Raw genomic sequence first — 17838 nt, forward strand, 5'->3', positions numbered from 1 at the left:
TCCAAAATTCAATCACTTATGTTAACTAAGACATTTCGCAGCATTCGTTTGGGTTAAGATTTTATTGAAGGAATTGATATATGCCAGTAAAATGGTGTATTTTTCGTTTGGGTTAAGATTTTATTGAAGGAATTGATATATGCCAGTAAAATGGTGTATTTTTAATTTCTTTCAATAAAAATATTATTGACGTAATGAAATAAACAAACAATTTAATAATCACTCTAAGTGGTGGATCACTCGGCTCATGGGTCGATGAAGAACGCAGCAAACTGTGCGTCATCGTGTGAACTGCAGGACACATGAACATCGACATTTTGAACGCATATCGCAGTCCATGCTGTTATGGTACTTTAATTAATTTTAGAGTGCTGCTTGGACTACATATGGTTGAGGGTTGTAAGACTATGCTAAATAAGTTGTTTTAATATTTTACGAAATATTAAAGCATATGGTATATTATTGGATATATATGTATATTCATAATATTAATAATAATTGAAACACATTGGCTCACATATGTATGAGAAAAACGAAGATGTATAATTTTCTTTTTCAAATCAAACCAGAGGGCCGGGGCTAACTTCGACCCCGTCAAAGTTTGTATACCCTTGCAACTTTTTTGGTAACTTTTTCCTTACCTATAGCCATCAAAGTGGAAAAACGTGGAAAAGCTGTTTCCGAAAGAACGGCCTACAATCTTAGCATAGCAAATAACGACGATATTGATCAAAGTCACTGTTTTCCACCGATCGTTCCTATGGGAGCTATATGATATAGTAACCCGATCTTTATCAAATTCGGCACAGTCATACACATATATATTAAACTAACAAATATTTAATTTGAGAGCAATCGCGTTAAAAGTAACGAAGTTATTGACAAAAGTCACTGTTTTCGACCGATCGTTCCTATGGGAGCTATATGATATAGTCACCCGATCTTGATCAAATTTGGCGTACTCGTTTATATGTGTAATTAACTCACCAATATTAAATTTCACGAGAATAGCTCAGAAAATAACGAAGTTATTAAGCAAAGTCACTGTTCGTGACTACATAGTATAATAATACTGAGGAATGTCTAGCATAAAAAATATTAAATTTTAATCTAGAATTGCCTCTTATTAATGATATGAAATGAAAAAATAATTGTGTCATAATATTATTCTTCACTTAAAGTATACAATGGTTTAAATATATTAAATAATATATTTGTGTGTATATACAACCCCAACTCATATGGGACTGAGCGGCGAGCGAAAAGAAAACTTTGTCTTTATGGCAAATGTGAGATGCAGTGTATGGAGCATCAATATTCTAGTATGAGAAATTAACGATTTAGGTCGTTCTTAAATGAGGCCATTTACCCATAAAGGGTGCCAGGCCCGTATAACGTTAATGATTACTAGATGGTGATTCCAAAGAGTCGTGTTGCTTGATAGTTCAGCACTAAGTGGGTGGTAAACTCCATCTAAAACTAAATATGACCATGAGACCGATAGTAAACAAGTACTGAATAGGGATTCCCGGAGAGAAGGAAATAACCAATCTTCATTCGTTGAATTCAAAATATGAACTGATTTTATTTACTAAAGTACGGAGTTTTTATAGGAAATCTTAGGCTCTAGGAGGTAACAATTGTTCTTAAGGAGATCTTATTCTAGTACAACTCACACCCACGCATTCGGGGGTTGAAAAATTATTATTATTTTGGGCACGGCGTCGGCCACTTGACATCCTGCCGTCGTGATCGTTTGGGTTAGTTTACAATTACAAGTGTTTTTCCCACAACGCGTGTGGCTGATTGTAATTCTAGTCATATGCTAGGTTAGTTGTTTGTGCCAAAGTACAGTTGTATTATATTTTCTTTAGTGCATCTGATTTGGTGAAGCCGCTTCAGATGAACACGATGTTTATTCTTAAACATTCTGCGAGGCAGCCAATGGAGCGTTTGAATTTATTTGTGTAGTATGTAATTAGTTTTTTTAATCGACTTTAAATTGTTAGAACATGCTTTACTCGCTCGCCTCTTAAACTCTTCGAATCGCTCGCTTCGATCTGCTCCTGGCACTGCATTTTTCGTCTCTAAACTATTTGTTGCTTTCTTGTTTTTTTTTTCATTTTTTTTTTTTTTTTTTTTTGTTTTTTTTTTTTTTTTTTTTTTTTTTTTTTTTTTTTTTTTTTTTTTTTTTTTTTTTTTTTTTTTTTTTTTTTTTTTTTTTTTTTTTTTTTTTTTTTTTTTTTTTTTTTTTTTTTTTTTTTTTTTTTTTTTTTTTGTATTAGCTGTTTCAGTGAATACGATATTTATTCATAGTGAATTACATATGCTTACTCTGAGGTAAAGCTTAAACTCAACCACGCATTCGGGTTGAAAATTATTATTATTTTGGCACGCGTCGGCCACTTAATCTGCCGTCGTATCGTTTGGTTATTTACATTCAAGTGTTTTTACAACGCGTGTGGCTGATTGTATTCTAGTCTATGCTAGGTTAGTTGTTTGTGCAAGTCAGTTTTTTATTTTCTTTAGTGCATCTGATTTGGTGAAGCTGCTTCAGATGACACGATGTTTATTCTTAAACATACCGTGAGGAAAGTTGAAAAGAACTCTGAATAGAGAGTTAAATAGTACGTGAAACTGCTTAGAGGTTTAGCCCGATGAACCTGAATATCCATTATGGAAAATTCATCATTAGAGTTTTAATATTTTAATAATATTATAATAATAGTGTGCATTTTTTCCATATAAGGACATTGTAGTCTATTAATATAAACCAAATTTATCATAAAATATGACTTATAGTTTATCTAAATTATTTTGCTTGCATTATAACATAGAATAAATGTCATTAATTTGATAAAGTGTTGATAGATTTATATGAATACAGTGCGTTAATTTTTCGGAATTATATAATAGCATGATTATCATTGATTTTCTGTGTTTATTATATGCACTTGTATGATTAACAATGCGAAAGATTCAGGATACCTTTGGGACCCGTCTTGAAACACGGACCAAGGAGTCTAACATATGTGCAAGTTATTGGGATATAAACCTAATAGCATAATTAACTTGACTAATAATGGGATTAGTTTTTTAACTATGTATAGATAATTAACACAATCCCGGGGCGTTCTATATAGTTATGTATAATGATATTTATATTATTCATACCTCTAACTGGAACGTACCTTGAGCATATATGCTGTGACCCGAAAGATGGTGAACTATACTTGATCAGGTTGAAGTCAGGGGAAACCCTGATGGAAGACCCAAACAGTTTTGACGTGCAAATCGATTGTCAGAATTGAGTATAGGTGCGAAAGACCAATTGAACCATCTAGTAGCCAACTTCCTTCCGAAGTTTCCCTCAGGATAGCTGGTGCATTTAAATGTTATATAAAATAATCTTATCGAGTAAAGCGAATGATTAGAGGCCTTAGGGTCGAAACGATCTTAACATATTCTCAAACTTTAAATGGGTAAGAATCTTAACTTTCTTGATATGAAGTTTAAGGTTATGATTTTCATATCAACGCTCTCGAGGAAGACGGACGTGTTTTTTTTTATGCTCCCGCGTTTTAACTGATTTTATAATTTTTTTTATTTTGTGTTATCGGCATTGCGATCGAAAATTATAATTATAATATTAAATCTAACTTGCAACCTTAATTCTGTTAAAACCTTTGTTGGTTTTTTTCTTTTCTTTCTCTCTTTCCCACCTTTTTTTTCTTTCTTGTAAATCACAAGCAACGCTCATTTGTTGTTGTCTTGAAATTTCTGTGAGTTCTTGTTGCAGTGTTTTTGTTTTTGTGATTTCTAGCTCCCGCGCTCGCGCTCTTTAACTTTTTTTTTCTCTCGTTTTCGTTTCACTTGTCGCCGTTATTTGCGCTCATACTGCAGTCTGTTGTGTGTCTGTAATTTAGACTCTATAGTGCTCTCTTTATCTTTTAATCCTTGTGCACCCTCAATATCTCGCTTTCTTATTATTTCTGGACCTCAGAGTGAGTTATATATTTTAATACCAATACATATCTCATTTTTATTTGTTTGGTTACTAATTCATCTAATTAACTCATAATGCCTGTCTGTTCGGTTAAAAATTGTTTGCAGCCCGCCCCAACCCTGAATAGTTTTATTTACTGTTGGTTGTGTAAAACTACAGTACATGTTAAGTGCGCCGGCTTTACATGCAGGGTAAAAGATCTTTTAGATCAAAAAAAGGGTCTCAAATGGGGATGTGAGTCTTGCCGTATTGTGGAAGATGAAATGGAACTTTTCATGCGGCAAACAAAGGATACCCTGATGAGTCTGTCCGCCAGTTTTCTTAAACTCTCGCAAGAGTTTAAAGCTGTCGAGTCTCAGTTTAGTAGTTTAACGCTACTGACTGAGTCTCGAAAGCGTAAGAAGGCAGGAGAACAGACTTCTGATTTGTCCTTCTCAACCAATGCAAACTCCAATTCCGCAGACGATGTCTGTAGGTTCCGTTTTGTCTGGGCAAGAATCTACACCCTTGGATTTTGCCGATAGGGATTCTAGTGATAGTAGTGCCGGAATGCCACTTGTTACAACTGATGCTACAATTAATGCGGTAGCTGATGCAATACCTGCAATGCCGAAACCATTGGTGGGAGTGCCACCTAAAAAACACATTTTTGTTTCGAGACTTCTCCCTGATGCTACATCGGATGATGCCATGGCCCACATTCGGGCTAAACTGAATGTCTCCAATATATCAATAGAAAAGTTCAAATTTTCATATTCTAGAGAAATTTCATCTTTTAAAATCAGTGTTCCAATTGAGTTCTTTGACTGTATCTGCAGTTCTAGCTTCTGGCCGAAAAGCTTAATTGTGAAGGAGTTTACATCCAGAAAAAAGAAGACACGGGGCCTCATCTATTCCCACTCCTTCCTTATCTATTCCTTCTTCTACTCTATCAAAAAACTAACAACTTCCTTCTCTGTAGATAGTCTGTCTTTTGATTTTGACCTAATTGTCTTTACTGAGACTTGGTTAAAACCTGACGTTTTTGACGCCACAGTTCTACCCTCTGATTTCAATATTTTTAGACGTAATCGTACTGATCGTAGGGGTGGTGGAGTTCTTATTGCTGTAGATTCCGCCCTATCATCGGGTCTGATAACAATACCTGTCTCAAGTACTATCGAATTTATATGCGTTAAGGTATCTTTTACTCGTTTTTCCATTTTTGTTACCTGTTCTTACATTCCGCCGCAATCGGAATGGCCAACCTATTTACTACACTTAGATTCTATTTTTTTTAGCGGACGTTGACGATACTGTGCGCAGTACGTTCAAGTGGCCCCTACGACACCAGGACAAAGCCTGTAACGCGCGAGCCCAAGCAGATAACTGCCCACCTCCCACCCGACCGACCGAGGGGTGCAGCCGTATAACGCACGGCACGAATCGCGTGGACAAAATTCACAATAGAAAAGACAGACAAACACATAATACTATAGCTATCTATTAACTAAATGGGATAGGATAGATGTTTTAAGCATATTAATAGAAAACTCTGAGCCGATTACAGGGGATAGAAGATTGTAATCAGAGCAGAGGACCCTAATAGGTTCATGCATAGCATAGTTAGAAGAACAACGACTAAGGGATAAAGGTATTAAAGGATGTCTACACCGTCTACATGGTACCGACAGATTCACCTGAGCTAATAACTCAGGCGAGTCGATATCACCAATTAGGAGCTTGTGCATAAAAATGACACCAAGCATAATTCTACGGTTAGTTAGGGACGGAAGGTTAATCAAGAGAAGTCTACTAGAATACGAAGGCAAATTGACATTGCGATCCCAGCTTAAGCCACGAAGAGCAAATAGCAAGAACTGCTTTTGAACGGATTCTAGTCTAATCTGGTGCGACTCATATTGAGGTGACCAAATGGAAGATCCATACTCTAAAATAGGACGGACAAGCGAAGTAAAAAGAACTTTAGTTGTATAGGGGTCATCAAATTCTTTTGACCATCTTTTAATGAAACCTAGGACACTCATGGCCTTTGCGACCGTGGTGGAAATATGGGTGTTAAAATTTAACTTCTGGTCCATAAGTACGCCTTAATCATTCATATTATTTAGACGTTCTAAAGGGCTGTTGTTTAGAATATAAGTGACCAGTTGAGGAGAGTTACGAAAAAAAGTCATTACCTTACATTTGGTAGTGTTAAGATTTAGTAGATTAAACTGGCACCAGGATTGAAAGTTTTTAAGATTAGCTTGTAGCCGACTAAATGAATCTGTATCTTTATAAGTAAGACAAAGCTTGACATCGTCAGCATACATAAGCACACGCGAATGAACAATGACTGATGGAAGATCGTTAATAAATAGTGTGAAGAGCAGAGGGCCAAGATGACTACCTTGAGGTACACCAGAAGTCACAGAAATGGAAACGGAAAAAGTAGACTTAAAAAGTACCTTCTGTTTTCTATTTGTTAAATATTCTCGAACGCAAGAAAGGAAAAGGGGTGGAAACCCAATGTCGCTCAGCTTAGAAAGTAATAGGGTATGATTAACGGAATCAAAGGCTTTGCTGAAGTCAGTGTATATGACATCAGTTTGTTTACCATTTTTGAACCCCTTGATAATTATTGATGTAAATTCTAAAAGGTTAGTGGTTGTAGATCTACGTTTCACAAACCCATGTTGGGATGGCGAAATAATAGAGCTGCAAAAATGTTGCAATTGAGAAGTTATAATTTTCTCAAAAGCTTTCGGAATAGCGGACAATTTTGAGATACCCCTATAGTTAGAGCCTTCGGACTTTTTGCCATTTTTATGCAGAGGAATAATATACGACTCCTTCCAAATAGATGGAAAAGAGGAAGATTCTACAGACAATAGAAACAATTTTAAAATGGGTTTACATAATGCGTTTGCACAGAACCTGAGTATACATCCAGGAATACCGTCTGACCCCGGAGAATAAACAGGTTTAACTAATTTAAGTTCGGTAAGAATAGAACTTTTATCAATCACTGGATTGAAAATGCAATTAGCCTTTTTTAAATGATAAGGATACGGACTTGCTCGATATTCCGTTGAGGAATAAGTTGTTTTGAAAAAACTCGCAAACATATCGGCAATTGCCTGATCAGTGCTCGCTTTTTTATTTTGAAAAGACAAAAAAGATGGGTGCACAGAGGTCTTACGTTTAGAATTAACAAAATTATAAAATTGTTTAGGGTCAGAAGAAAACTGAAGCTTACACCGCTGAAGATAATTCTTATAGCATTGTGTATTAAGCATCATGAATTTTGAACGAGCGACTGTATACAGAGCATAATCTGATGATCGACGTGTTTTTTGGAACTTCTTATAATATCGTGTCTTCACATTTTTCAAATTGGATAGCTCGTGAGAGAACCAGGGAGGTTTGTTAAGCCGCTCCAGCCTACCAAGAGGCACACAAATATCAAAGAGTGAATTCAGAGTATCATAGAAAAAACGAACAGCCGAGTTCATATCACTACAATTGTACAGATAAGACCAATCGGTAGTAGCAATGTTTTCATTAAGGCTGATTAAATTTATAGTTGAACTACTTTCTGACAGAGACTTATTAATTGTCCTAGGGGACTTTAACCTGCCCACTATGACTTGGTCAACAGTTAATGGTAGCAAAACGTTGCTGCCCTCTGGGTGTCCTGATTTTATTGATGGTCTGCTTGTAATGGTGGCGTGTAAATTTAAATACTAATTATCCGACGCACATTTGAGTTTATCGCAAACTATCGAGTGCTATCAAAAATATGTGGCGAATTCATAACCGTTTATAGTAATAATGCATCTCTGTAGAAGCTTTGCAGCGTAACCGCAGCTAACTTCATAAAGGGGGGGGGGTTTGAGAATAGAAGGGAAAGGGTATATAAGAACCTTCCACCCACACTTCCACCTCTTTTCATTATTCTGGCTTAACGACGAATTGCTTTCGTTCCCCGAAGAATAAAGTGAAAAGTTAAAATTTGTTTTGTGAAATTCACCAAATAAATAAATTCACTCGGGTTAAATAAAATATTCGTAAGCCCAGCAACAAGACAAAAAGTAAAAGGCAGCTGGAATAATCAAATTTTTGGATACCAATCTCCATAGAGCATAGGAGGCCTAACTAAGACCTCGTGGTGAACCTAGAACCATAGGTTATTCAGCCTCTACATTTTATTCATTTCACAAGGTATTTCGACTAGAAAATTTTTTTTACATTCGTCTAAAATCACATTATTTGATCTAGGAAAAATTTACGTAAATTTTGGCATAATCCGTCATAGGCCTATCACCAACACCACATGCCAAGACGACAATTCAACCAAACTCTACAGAAGGAGAAAATTAATTCGCTCGTGTTAAACATCAGTCAACAGTGACGTCATAGTTTGGCCAGTTTGAATGTTAGCTGTCACAAGGCGAAAAGTTGTGTGTAAAAGGAGAGAAAATTATAAAGTGGTCATACAGAAAATTTTTGTTTGTAAATGAACATACTCAGTTACAAAAATTGTTGGAAAAAAAAAAGTATTAATTTTAGTTGTCGGGGTTGTAAACGAAAAAAAAATTGTAATTGCAGAAGAAACGAAAATTTTTATCGAAATTAAATGTGTCAATTCTATAACGGAAAGAAAGATACCCTTTTTCAGCGCACCTATGTTAGAGTCAATTTTTTTATTGTGAGTTTGTGTGTCGGTATTAAGCATTTAAAACACTAATAGAATCGTATAATTCGGTAAAACCAAACCATAAAAAGTATATTTAAAAACATCAAAAACCAACACATGATCCAGCTGCTGAAGGCCTTCATCGGTGGACTTTCCAAAATGTAAGTGTATTCTTTTTATCACTTTTACCTTTTTTACCGCTAGAGCGCATAATATATGGTGCTTAAGATTAAAGTGCAAAAGAAAAAAAGGTTTGACGACCACATATATCTATGTTATGCTGCTCACTCTTTTTTTTTTTTTTTTTTAACGTTTAATATATATTTGTTGAATCTACTCTTAAATTAGAGCCTAACAACAAGTTTGAGATATTTTTCTTAGTCTAGTACTTAAGATAAATTCTGGGGATATTACAGACGGCCCTAATCACTTGTTATTGGGTTGGTCTGTCATTTCTTTTAAGACGAGTTCTATTATTAGTTCGCGTGAGGGAATTGGCAAGAACATTTGGGTGTGCATCCAGTTTCGCAGAATACTTTAGTTGTTGAGTACCTATTTCAGATTTTACGCTAGGTATATTTAGATCATTTTGAATGTTGTCGTTTCGTATATACCACGGGGCCCCCGTGATTGATCTTAAAATCTTCGACTGCGCTCTTTGTATAATATCGACATTGCTGGTACTTGCATTTCCCCATAGTACGGCTCCGTAAGTCCAGATGGGTTTCAATACGGAGTTGTATAGGAGGACTTTATACTCCAGACGTAGAGGGGACCGAGCATGATGATCCAATGTAGGCTGCTCGCTTTCAGTTTAAGCTGTGCCTTTTTTGCTTCGATGTGCTTGCGCCAAGTTAGTCTTCTGTCTAGGTGGATGCCAAGGTAAGTGACATCCACGGCTTGAGGAACTGGTACGTTGTTTAGCATTAGAGCTGGACAGTTTCTTCTGTTAAGCGTAAATGTAACATGTTTGCATTTCTGCTCGTTGACCCGGATACGCCAGGTTGCTAGCCATTCCTCTACCACCTTAAGGTGTTCCTCTAGTTTTGCAGAGGCTTGTATTGGGCATTTGGATCTGCTAAGGATTGCCGTGTCATCGGCAAAAGTGGACGTTGTAAGTCCTAAAGTCGTTGGTAAGTCTGCAGTGTACAGCAGGTAGAGCAATGGGCCGAGTACACTGCCTTGCGGTACACCAGCTTTGATTTCAAAATCAGCGGAGACGGAGCCATTACATCTTACAGCGAATTTCCTATTGTAAAGGTAAGATTCCATGAGTTTGTGTGTGTACTGTGGCAGTTTTTGCCGGATTTGAACATCAGACCCTCCAGCCAAACTCTATCGAAAGCGTGGGCAACGTCGAGAAAGATAGCCGCACAGTATTCTTTTAGTTCGAATGCTGTTCGTATTTCGGATGTTATGCGATTGACTTGTTCAATTGTACCATGTTTTTCGCGGAAGCCAAACTGGTGTGAAGGGATTGTGTTCTCCGATGCCAGAAATGAGTTTAGGCGGATCTGCAGGACCTTTTCAAAAAGCTTCGAAAGACATGGCAGCAAACTAATTGGCCTATAGGATGACGGCTGGGTTTTGTCCTTTCCCACTTTAGGAATCATGATGATAGTGGACTTTTTCCATGTTCTTGGGAAGTAGCCAATTTTTATTATAGCGTTAAACAGTTTGCAGATATATTGTATTGCAATGATAGGGAGTTCTAGGATCATTTTCGGTGTGATTAGGTCATGGCCAGGGGCTTTTTTCGGCTTTATGTGGTTTTTAATAACTGCAGTGATCTCGTCCGATTGGAGTTCCGAGTACTCACTATCCGTTAATGTGTTCGAAGGGGGAAGTACAGATGAGTTTGATGTTGGATTTGGCTGGAAAACGATTTTAAGATGTGTGGCAAATACGGATGCCCTCTCTTCGTCACTGCGGGACCATCCACCGGTTGGACTCCTTATCGGTGAAATTGTCACTGTAGGAGCGCTTAAAGTTGGGTGGGCTTTCCACAGAGGATGTTTAGTGCTGGTTGGACTGAGCTTTTCTATGTATTTCCTTTGAGCCCAGCTTTCCTCTTGTCTTAACGCCTTGGAGAGGTTGCGATTAGCTTGCCTTAGGCGAAGTTTTGCTGCTGGTGATCGAGTAATCTGCCATTCTCTTCTTAGACGTCGTTTTTCCGTTACTAATTGTTCTATCCGCCGGTTCGTAGGCCTGTCAACAGGTTTGGTGTAAGAAGAGGCATGTGGAGTAGATACTCTTGCTGCAGCTTCCATCATCGACTCAAGTGCAGAGACGCACATATCAATGTCCTCTGCAGCATTTAGTTTCGGCGAACAGTCAATATGGGCACTCATGTACATTTTAAATTTAAGCCAATTTGTTTTGTTGTTTGTAAGCCTATATGGGCGATCAAGTACTTGAGGTCTTGTTAATAATGTGAATAGCACTGGAGAGTGATCGGAAGTTAAATCTAGCAGTGTTTCCGCAGTGATCCGATTACGTGGAATCCTCTTGGTTACTGCGAAATCAATCAAGTCAGGCACTTTCTGTGGATCTTATTGAGAGGGTTAACTATTGCGTTGTACAACTGCTTTCCTTTAGGATTTACCAGGCGAGATCCCCAGTGCGTATGTTTGGCGTTATAGTCCCCTGCTGCAATGAAGCGATCTCCGAGTGTGTTAAAAAAAATCGGTAAATTCCTTTTCAGAGATTGAGAAGCGTGGTGGGCAGTATAGGGCGACCAATGTAGTGTTGCCGCAGCTGGTTTGGACGGTTATAGCAGTTGCTTGTAGGTGCTGTGTTTCAAATCTGTCCCGGTCTCGCCATGAGCTTTTTCGTCTGGATGGTTTGTTGCGTAGAAGGTATATTTTGGTATTTGAAAATTATTTTTTGATGTTAAATGTGTTTCCGAAATCAGCAAAACGTCGATTTCACTTGAGTCTAGGAATAGTTGCAGTTCATTTTTGTGCTTGGAGATGCCGTTAGCATTCCAAAGACATAGACGTAGGGAAGCCATTATTTATTCTCGATAAGCTTCTGGATAAGCAGGTTTTGATTCCGCATCAGTTCGTGCATACAGTTTTGCATGAACGTCATAAAAGTGGTCATGTTTTGATTGAGTGGGATCAATAGGGCCTCTAGACCACTTGGAGTTTGCTGGCCAAGCTCTGGTGCGCTAGGTTGCGGATTCTGTAGATGGCGGAGTGACGGGGTCTCTTTCGCGGGCTCCGTCTGTCCAGTTCGGAGCACACTAGCGAAGGATACACTAGGACTGGTTGTAGCAGTCATGTTGGATGATCTAACAGCCTTGGCGAAGAAAACCTCCGGTGTAGTTTTGGAGGCGTTGAAGATTATTTTTGGTCCAGCTGGGGGTTTGAGCCCGTTTAGGTGTGATTTAAGATCCTTAAAGACAGGACATCCTCTGTAGTTGGCCGTGTGGTTCCCTCCACAGTTGCTGCATGGTCTTAGTGCGACGTTGTTTCTGTCCTTGGTGCAAATTCCATCTTTATGATGTTCGCCGCAGCCAACACACACTGACCTAAGATTGCAATTGTTAGAGGTGTGGTTGTATTCCTGGCAGTTTTTACACTGCGGTGGTTGGCGTCTCTTATGGGGCTCCTCTACGGTGATTCTTCTGTGCAATAGAAGCTGTAGGTTGTAGATCGGGTGCACTTTATTTGGCTTCGACCGCTTTGCATCTGGTTGGAGCTCGATTTTAAAGAGCGGCTGTGGGACTTTGTTCCTGTTGATGATGTTGACAACGGACTTGACCAAAAACCCTTTTTCGACCAACGCGTCTGCTATTTCTTGAGTAGGGACCGATGGCTCAATCCCCTTTAACACAACCTAGAGCCCTTTACTGCTTTTTAGTTGGTAGGTATAGAAGTTGATGTTAGCATTACGGAGGTACTTTTCGATGATGCGGAAGTTGTCCTCAGTTTGGGCTTGACATTTAATTTCTTTAATGTTACCCCTATTGAGAGGGGTTACAACAAAGTTATTTGCCCCTACTGTTTCTACTAGCTTCGAAATCAGGGCGCTGCAGTTGGCTCCACGGATGTATAAAGGGGGTGGTCTAGCTGATTTAACTTTATCTACAGCGCCGGCTTGATCGTCTTGCTGATCGGCACGACGTTGCAGTAGTTGCTGTCAACGAGCTGACGGTGCTGGTTGGTGCAATCGGTGACCCAGTTATCGATATTGATGGAGAAGCACACTGCTCTGTCCACGGTAAGTTGCTGTTAATTGCTGAGTGGCTGGCACTTTCGGTGTTATTGCTTACGTTAGCATTCGGTGGGGTCGGCGACACCACCGAAAAGTACGCGTTGTTGCGTTGGACCGAAAGTCGACGCTCACGTTGTTGTTGTTGTTGTAGTTCTTGTAGCTGTTGCTGGTGGGGATCGAGAGAGCTTGGGCCCGAATTGGTGGACATGGCTCTTGTAAAAATTACGCACTTTGTTGTTGCAACTTAGTATTTATTGCTATTAGAGCAATCTAAAGCAATATCATTGTAAATAGGCGTCTCTGAGGCGACTGAGAGCCCTTCACAACTTTTTGCAAACCCAGACTTTTTTTTTTTTTTTACACTCAATTTTTGCGGAGTGCATTAAAAAACACGTCTGCACACGGCGGCAGTTGAATTGGAAAAAAATGCTGCTCACTCGCTATTATTGTTTTCTTTTATTGGTTTTATGCATTCTAAATTTTATTTGCCTTTATCACACTTACAAACTACACTTACGAATGATCATGAAATTTTTGAATTAATTAAATTAAAATTATTAAAAGATATAAGTGCTATCAATAATTCGGTGTTGCAAATAATTTTTTTTAAATAACCTTGTAAAAAAAAATCTGTTCGTTTATATAGTTGACAATAATCAAAAAAAAAAAAAAAAAACAAAAATTAAAGAAAACAACAAAAATATGTAATACAATAGTTAATAATGAAGCGTCGATTTAAGTAAAGTAGTGGGAGAATTTATATACGGTGAAGAGAAAAAATGCCCTTGGCGAATGAAATTGTTTTTGAAGAATAAGCAAATAAAAAAAATGTATTTTGAATAGAAGTCTAAGTTCCCACAACATGATTATATAAAACCGATGAAATAGAATGTGCATTTGGGGTCCTTTAACATATCCAAACTTTTGTTTTTTGTTATTGGCCATGGACGGGAGGGTATAGATGCATAATGGCAGCCAACATCTAAGCCATACTAGAGCTAGACATCATATATTGGGAGGAGTCCGCGTTAGATAGCTAGTTGATTAACTTATTGTTAGTGGTATTTTTATTGTCCTGTTATTTGCGACATTAAAAAACCATACGTTTGTTCGTTTTTTTTTTTGAGAATGCAATTCTCTCTTTTAGCTTCATTAGGGACTCTATAATAAATTATATGTAGCGAGATGTTTCGAAAACTGCAGCAACAACCCATCCCACCCGGAAGAGCTATGGTTACAAATTAGGGTCCCGATCCGCTGTAAGATCTTAATATCATGGTGTCAGTTTTTTTTGAGAGCCAACACTACCCTGCTCCAGTACATGCTTGAGCTTTCGTTGGCCCAGCTGAATTCGATTTCTAATACGTCTGGCAGATTTCTGGATCTGATTTTTACTTCTGATCCTAGCTTTTGTGGAGTATCTAGAACTAGTCCAATGGTGTTACCAGAGGATAGTTATCATCCAAATTTAGAGTTATCTATTGAGTTTCCCAGCCGCGAGCCCATCTCCGAGTGTGATCCTACGGTAAGCACCCGATATTTCGGAAGACTGACTTTGTCGCACTAAACAATGCCTTTCTTAATACCGATTGGACTAATTTATACACTTGTACGGATATGAATTCCGCCATTTCTTTATTTTATACCACTGTTGACTCGATCTTTAATGACTGTGTACCTCTAGTGTCTCCTGTGGTGACGCAAAAATCACCATGGTTTACGCGGGGGCTGTCAAAACTAAAGAATCTTAAGTCTAGGTATTACAAAAAATATAAAGTCACGGGTCTATCATCGGATCTGTCTCGTTACTTGGTTGCTAAATCGAATTTTATTGTTTCTAATTCTAAATGCTATAATAATTACTTACAACGTTGCAAGTTGCAATTCTCCGAAAATCCTAAAGAGTTCTATAGTTTCGTTAACTCAACGCGAAATTCTATCTCCCTTCCATCGTTTGCAGTTTTTAATAATGATTCGGCCTCTTCTGATCAATCTATTTCTAATTTCTAAAATAAATCTATTTCTAATTTGTTTGCTAACTTCTTCTCGGCTACGTACATATCTACTAAGTACAACTCTAGCCAGATATATCCAGATCCTATAACGAAATCCAACTGTATTCTTAATCCTATTATAACGCAAAGTTCGGTAGCTAAGGAACTAATGACGATTAAGCCGGTATACTCACCGGGCCCAGACGGTATTCCCGCTTGTGTCCTGAGGTTCTGTGCAGAGTCATTGTGCTCGCCTTTACTTAAGCTTTTTGAGTTGTCCGTTACACTGTCCGAGTTTCTAACTATATGGAAAGATTCGTTTATTTTATCTCTTCACAAATGTGGCAATAAATCCGACGTCACTAATTACAGAGAATTTCTAATTGTCAGCGATACTAAACTGTTTGAGAAAATTATGACGTCTCAAATACAGCATTTATGTAAATCTATTTTTTCGCCATACCAGCATGGGTTTGTCAAGAATAGGTCTACCACAACTAACCTTTTACAGTTTACATCTTTTGTAATCCAAGGTTTTAAGAAACAAAAGCAAACTGATGTTATATATACGGATTTCAGTAAAGCTTTGGATTCGGTAAACCATGCCTTACTATTACATAAGCTGAATTTAGTTGGCTTTCCGGATGCTCTGCTTGCTTGGATTTCACAATATCTAAGCAATAGGAGCCAGAGGGTTCTCTTTAGGTCCTTTCTTTCTAATATCATTTGTGTTGAATCGGGAGTCCCACAGGGCAGTCACCTTGGCCCATTATTATTTACCATTTTTATTAATGATCTCCCCACCGTTCTTTTAAATTCCAGAGTTCTTATGTATGCCGATGATGTAAAAATCGCTAATCGCATCGTAGACTCTCTTTCATGTCATACCTTGCAAGCTGACCTGAATGCTTTTCAGGGGTGGTGTAGGACTAACTTGTTATCTCTAAACTGTTCTAAGTGCAAAGTTATGTCTTTTTATTGAGGTTCTACCCAATTAACGAGTTACTTTTTAAATAATTTCCCGTTAGAAAAATTAATAATACTTCCTTGGATGTAAAAGATTTGGGGATCTTAATCGACCACAAACTTAGTTTTAATCAGCATATATCGACTACTGTTAGTAGGGCTAAGAGTGTTCTTGGCTTTATAAAGCGCTGTCGAAGGAGTTCAAGGATCATATATTACAAAATACTTTTTACTTCTTTAGTCGCCCATATTAGAATATGGATCTTGTGTTTGGTCTCCTCATATGAGTTTTATCAAACAAATTAGAATGTGTACAAAAACAGTTTTTACTCTTTGCCCTTCGTGATTTGCGCTGGGATCCAACTGTACAACTTCCATCTTATTCTAGTCGACTTCAGTTAATTAACCTTCCTTCTTTAATATTCGTAGAACAATGCTTGGTGTAACTTTTCTTTACAAACTTTTGAATGGTGAGATTGACTCTTCCGAGCTGTTGAGCCAAATTAACATTTCTGTTCCATCTAGAAGGACCCGCAATTTCACACCGCTTATACTTCCCACTTGCACAACTAACTATTCTCTGCATGAACCTTTTCGTAAACTATGTAGTGACTACAACAGCCCGGCCCGTACTGAGCGTTGTACGACTACGTCTATATATAAAAAAAAAAAATGATATATTGTGCCCAGTGGGCCACTTTTGGTAAGCAGAACTGGCGCTGTGGGATGAACCAAACGTAATGTTACGGTGCCCAAATTAACAACTCATACAGAAACCATGAAAGGCGTTGATTGCTTAAAACAGCAATGGTGTGCTTAGAAGTGTTTGGCGTAAGCCTGCATGGAGCCGCCATTGGTACAGATCTTGGTGGTAGTAGCAAATAATCGAATGAGACCTTGGAGGACTGAAGTGGAGAAGGGTTTCGTGAGAACAGTCGTTGATCACGAGTTAGTCGGTCCTAAGTTCAAGGCGAAAGCCGAAAATTTTCAAGTTTTAAAAATGTCAAATGAAATAATAAATAATAAAACACTTGAATAATTTTGAACGAAAGGGAATACGGTTCCAATTCCGTAACCTGTTGAGTATCCGTTTGTTATTAAATATGGGCCTCGTGCTCATCCTGGCAACAGGAACGACCATAAAGAAGCCGTCGAGAGGTATCGGATGAGTTTTCTTTTCTGTTTTATAGCCGTACTACCATGGAAGTCTTTCGCAGAGAGATATGGTAGATGGGATAGAAGTCGGAAGTCGGCAAATTAGATCCGTAACTTCGGGATAAGGATTGGCTCTGAAGATTGAGATAGTCGGGCTTGATTGGGAAACAATAACACGGTTTATGTGTTCGTTCTTGGTAAATAGAGTTTCTATCATTTATGATAGTTATTTGTTCCCCGGATAGTTAGTTACGTAGCCAATTGTGGAACTTTCTTGCTAAAATTTTTAAGAATACTACTTTTTAATTAGTTCTTTTAAATTATAACGATTATCAATTAACAATCAATTCAGAACTGGCACGAACTTGGGGAATCCGACTGTCTAATTGAAACAAAGCATTGTGATGGCCCTAGCGGATGTTGACACAATGTGATTTCTGCCCAGTGCTCTGAATGTCAAAGTGAAGAAAGGTACAAACATCGCATTGTCAAAAAGAGGTGGTTTTAGTACGTAGGCCTGTGGACTCATTGTCCGATGATGCAGCGAATCGTGCATACGAGATTGTCTTTAGAAGATAGCCAAATGCCTCGTCATCTAATTAGTGACGCGCATGAATGGATTAACGAGATTCCTACTGTCCCTATCTACTGTCTAGCGAAACCACAGCCAAGGGAACGGGCTTGGAATAATTAGCGGGGAAAGAAGACCCTTTTGAGCTTGACTCTAATCTGGCAGTGTAAGGAGACTTAGGAGGTGTAGAATAAGTGGGAGATATTATTCTTGTGTTTGATATCGCCAATGAAATACCACTACT

General features: G+C 38.1%; 1 non-coding gene across 1 annotated transcript; it reads left to right on the forward strand.

Annotated features, from left to right (window-relative positions):
• The first annotated feature begins 220 nt into the window (after positions 1 to 220).
• LOC6637762 lies at positions 221 to 400 on the forward strand. The gene has a single exon (XR_006955272.1). It is a non-coding gene; the product is annotated as a 5.8S ribosomal RNA (ribosomal RNA).
• The last annotated feature ends 17438 nt before the right edge of the window (positions 401 to 17838 follow it).

This window comes from Drosophila willistoni, unplaced genomic scaffold (assembly GCF_018902025.1).
Source record: "Drosophila willistoni isolate 14030-0811.24 unplaced genomic scaffold, UCI_dwil_1.1 Seg701, whole genome shotgun sequence".
NCBI lineage: Eukaryota > Metazoa > Arthropoda > Insecta > Diptera > Drosophilidae > Drosophila > Drosophila willistoni.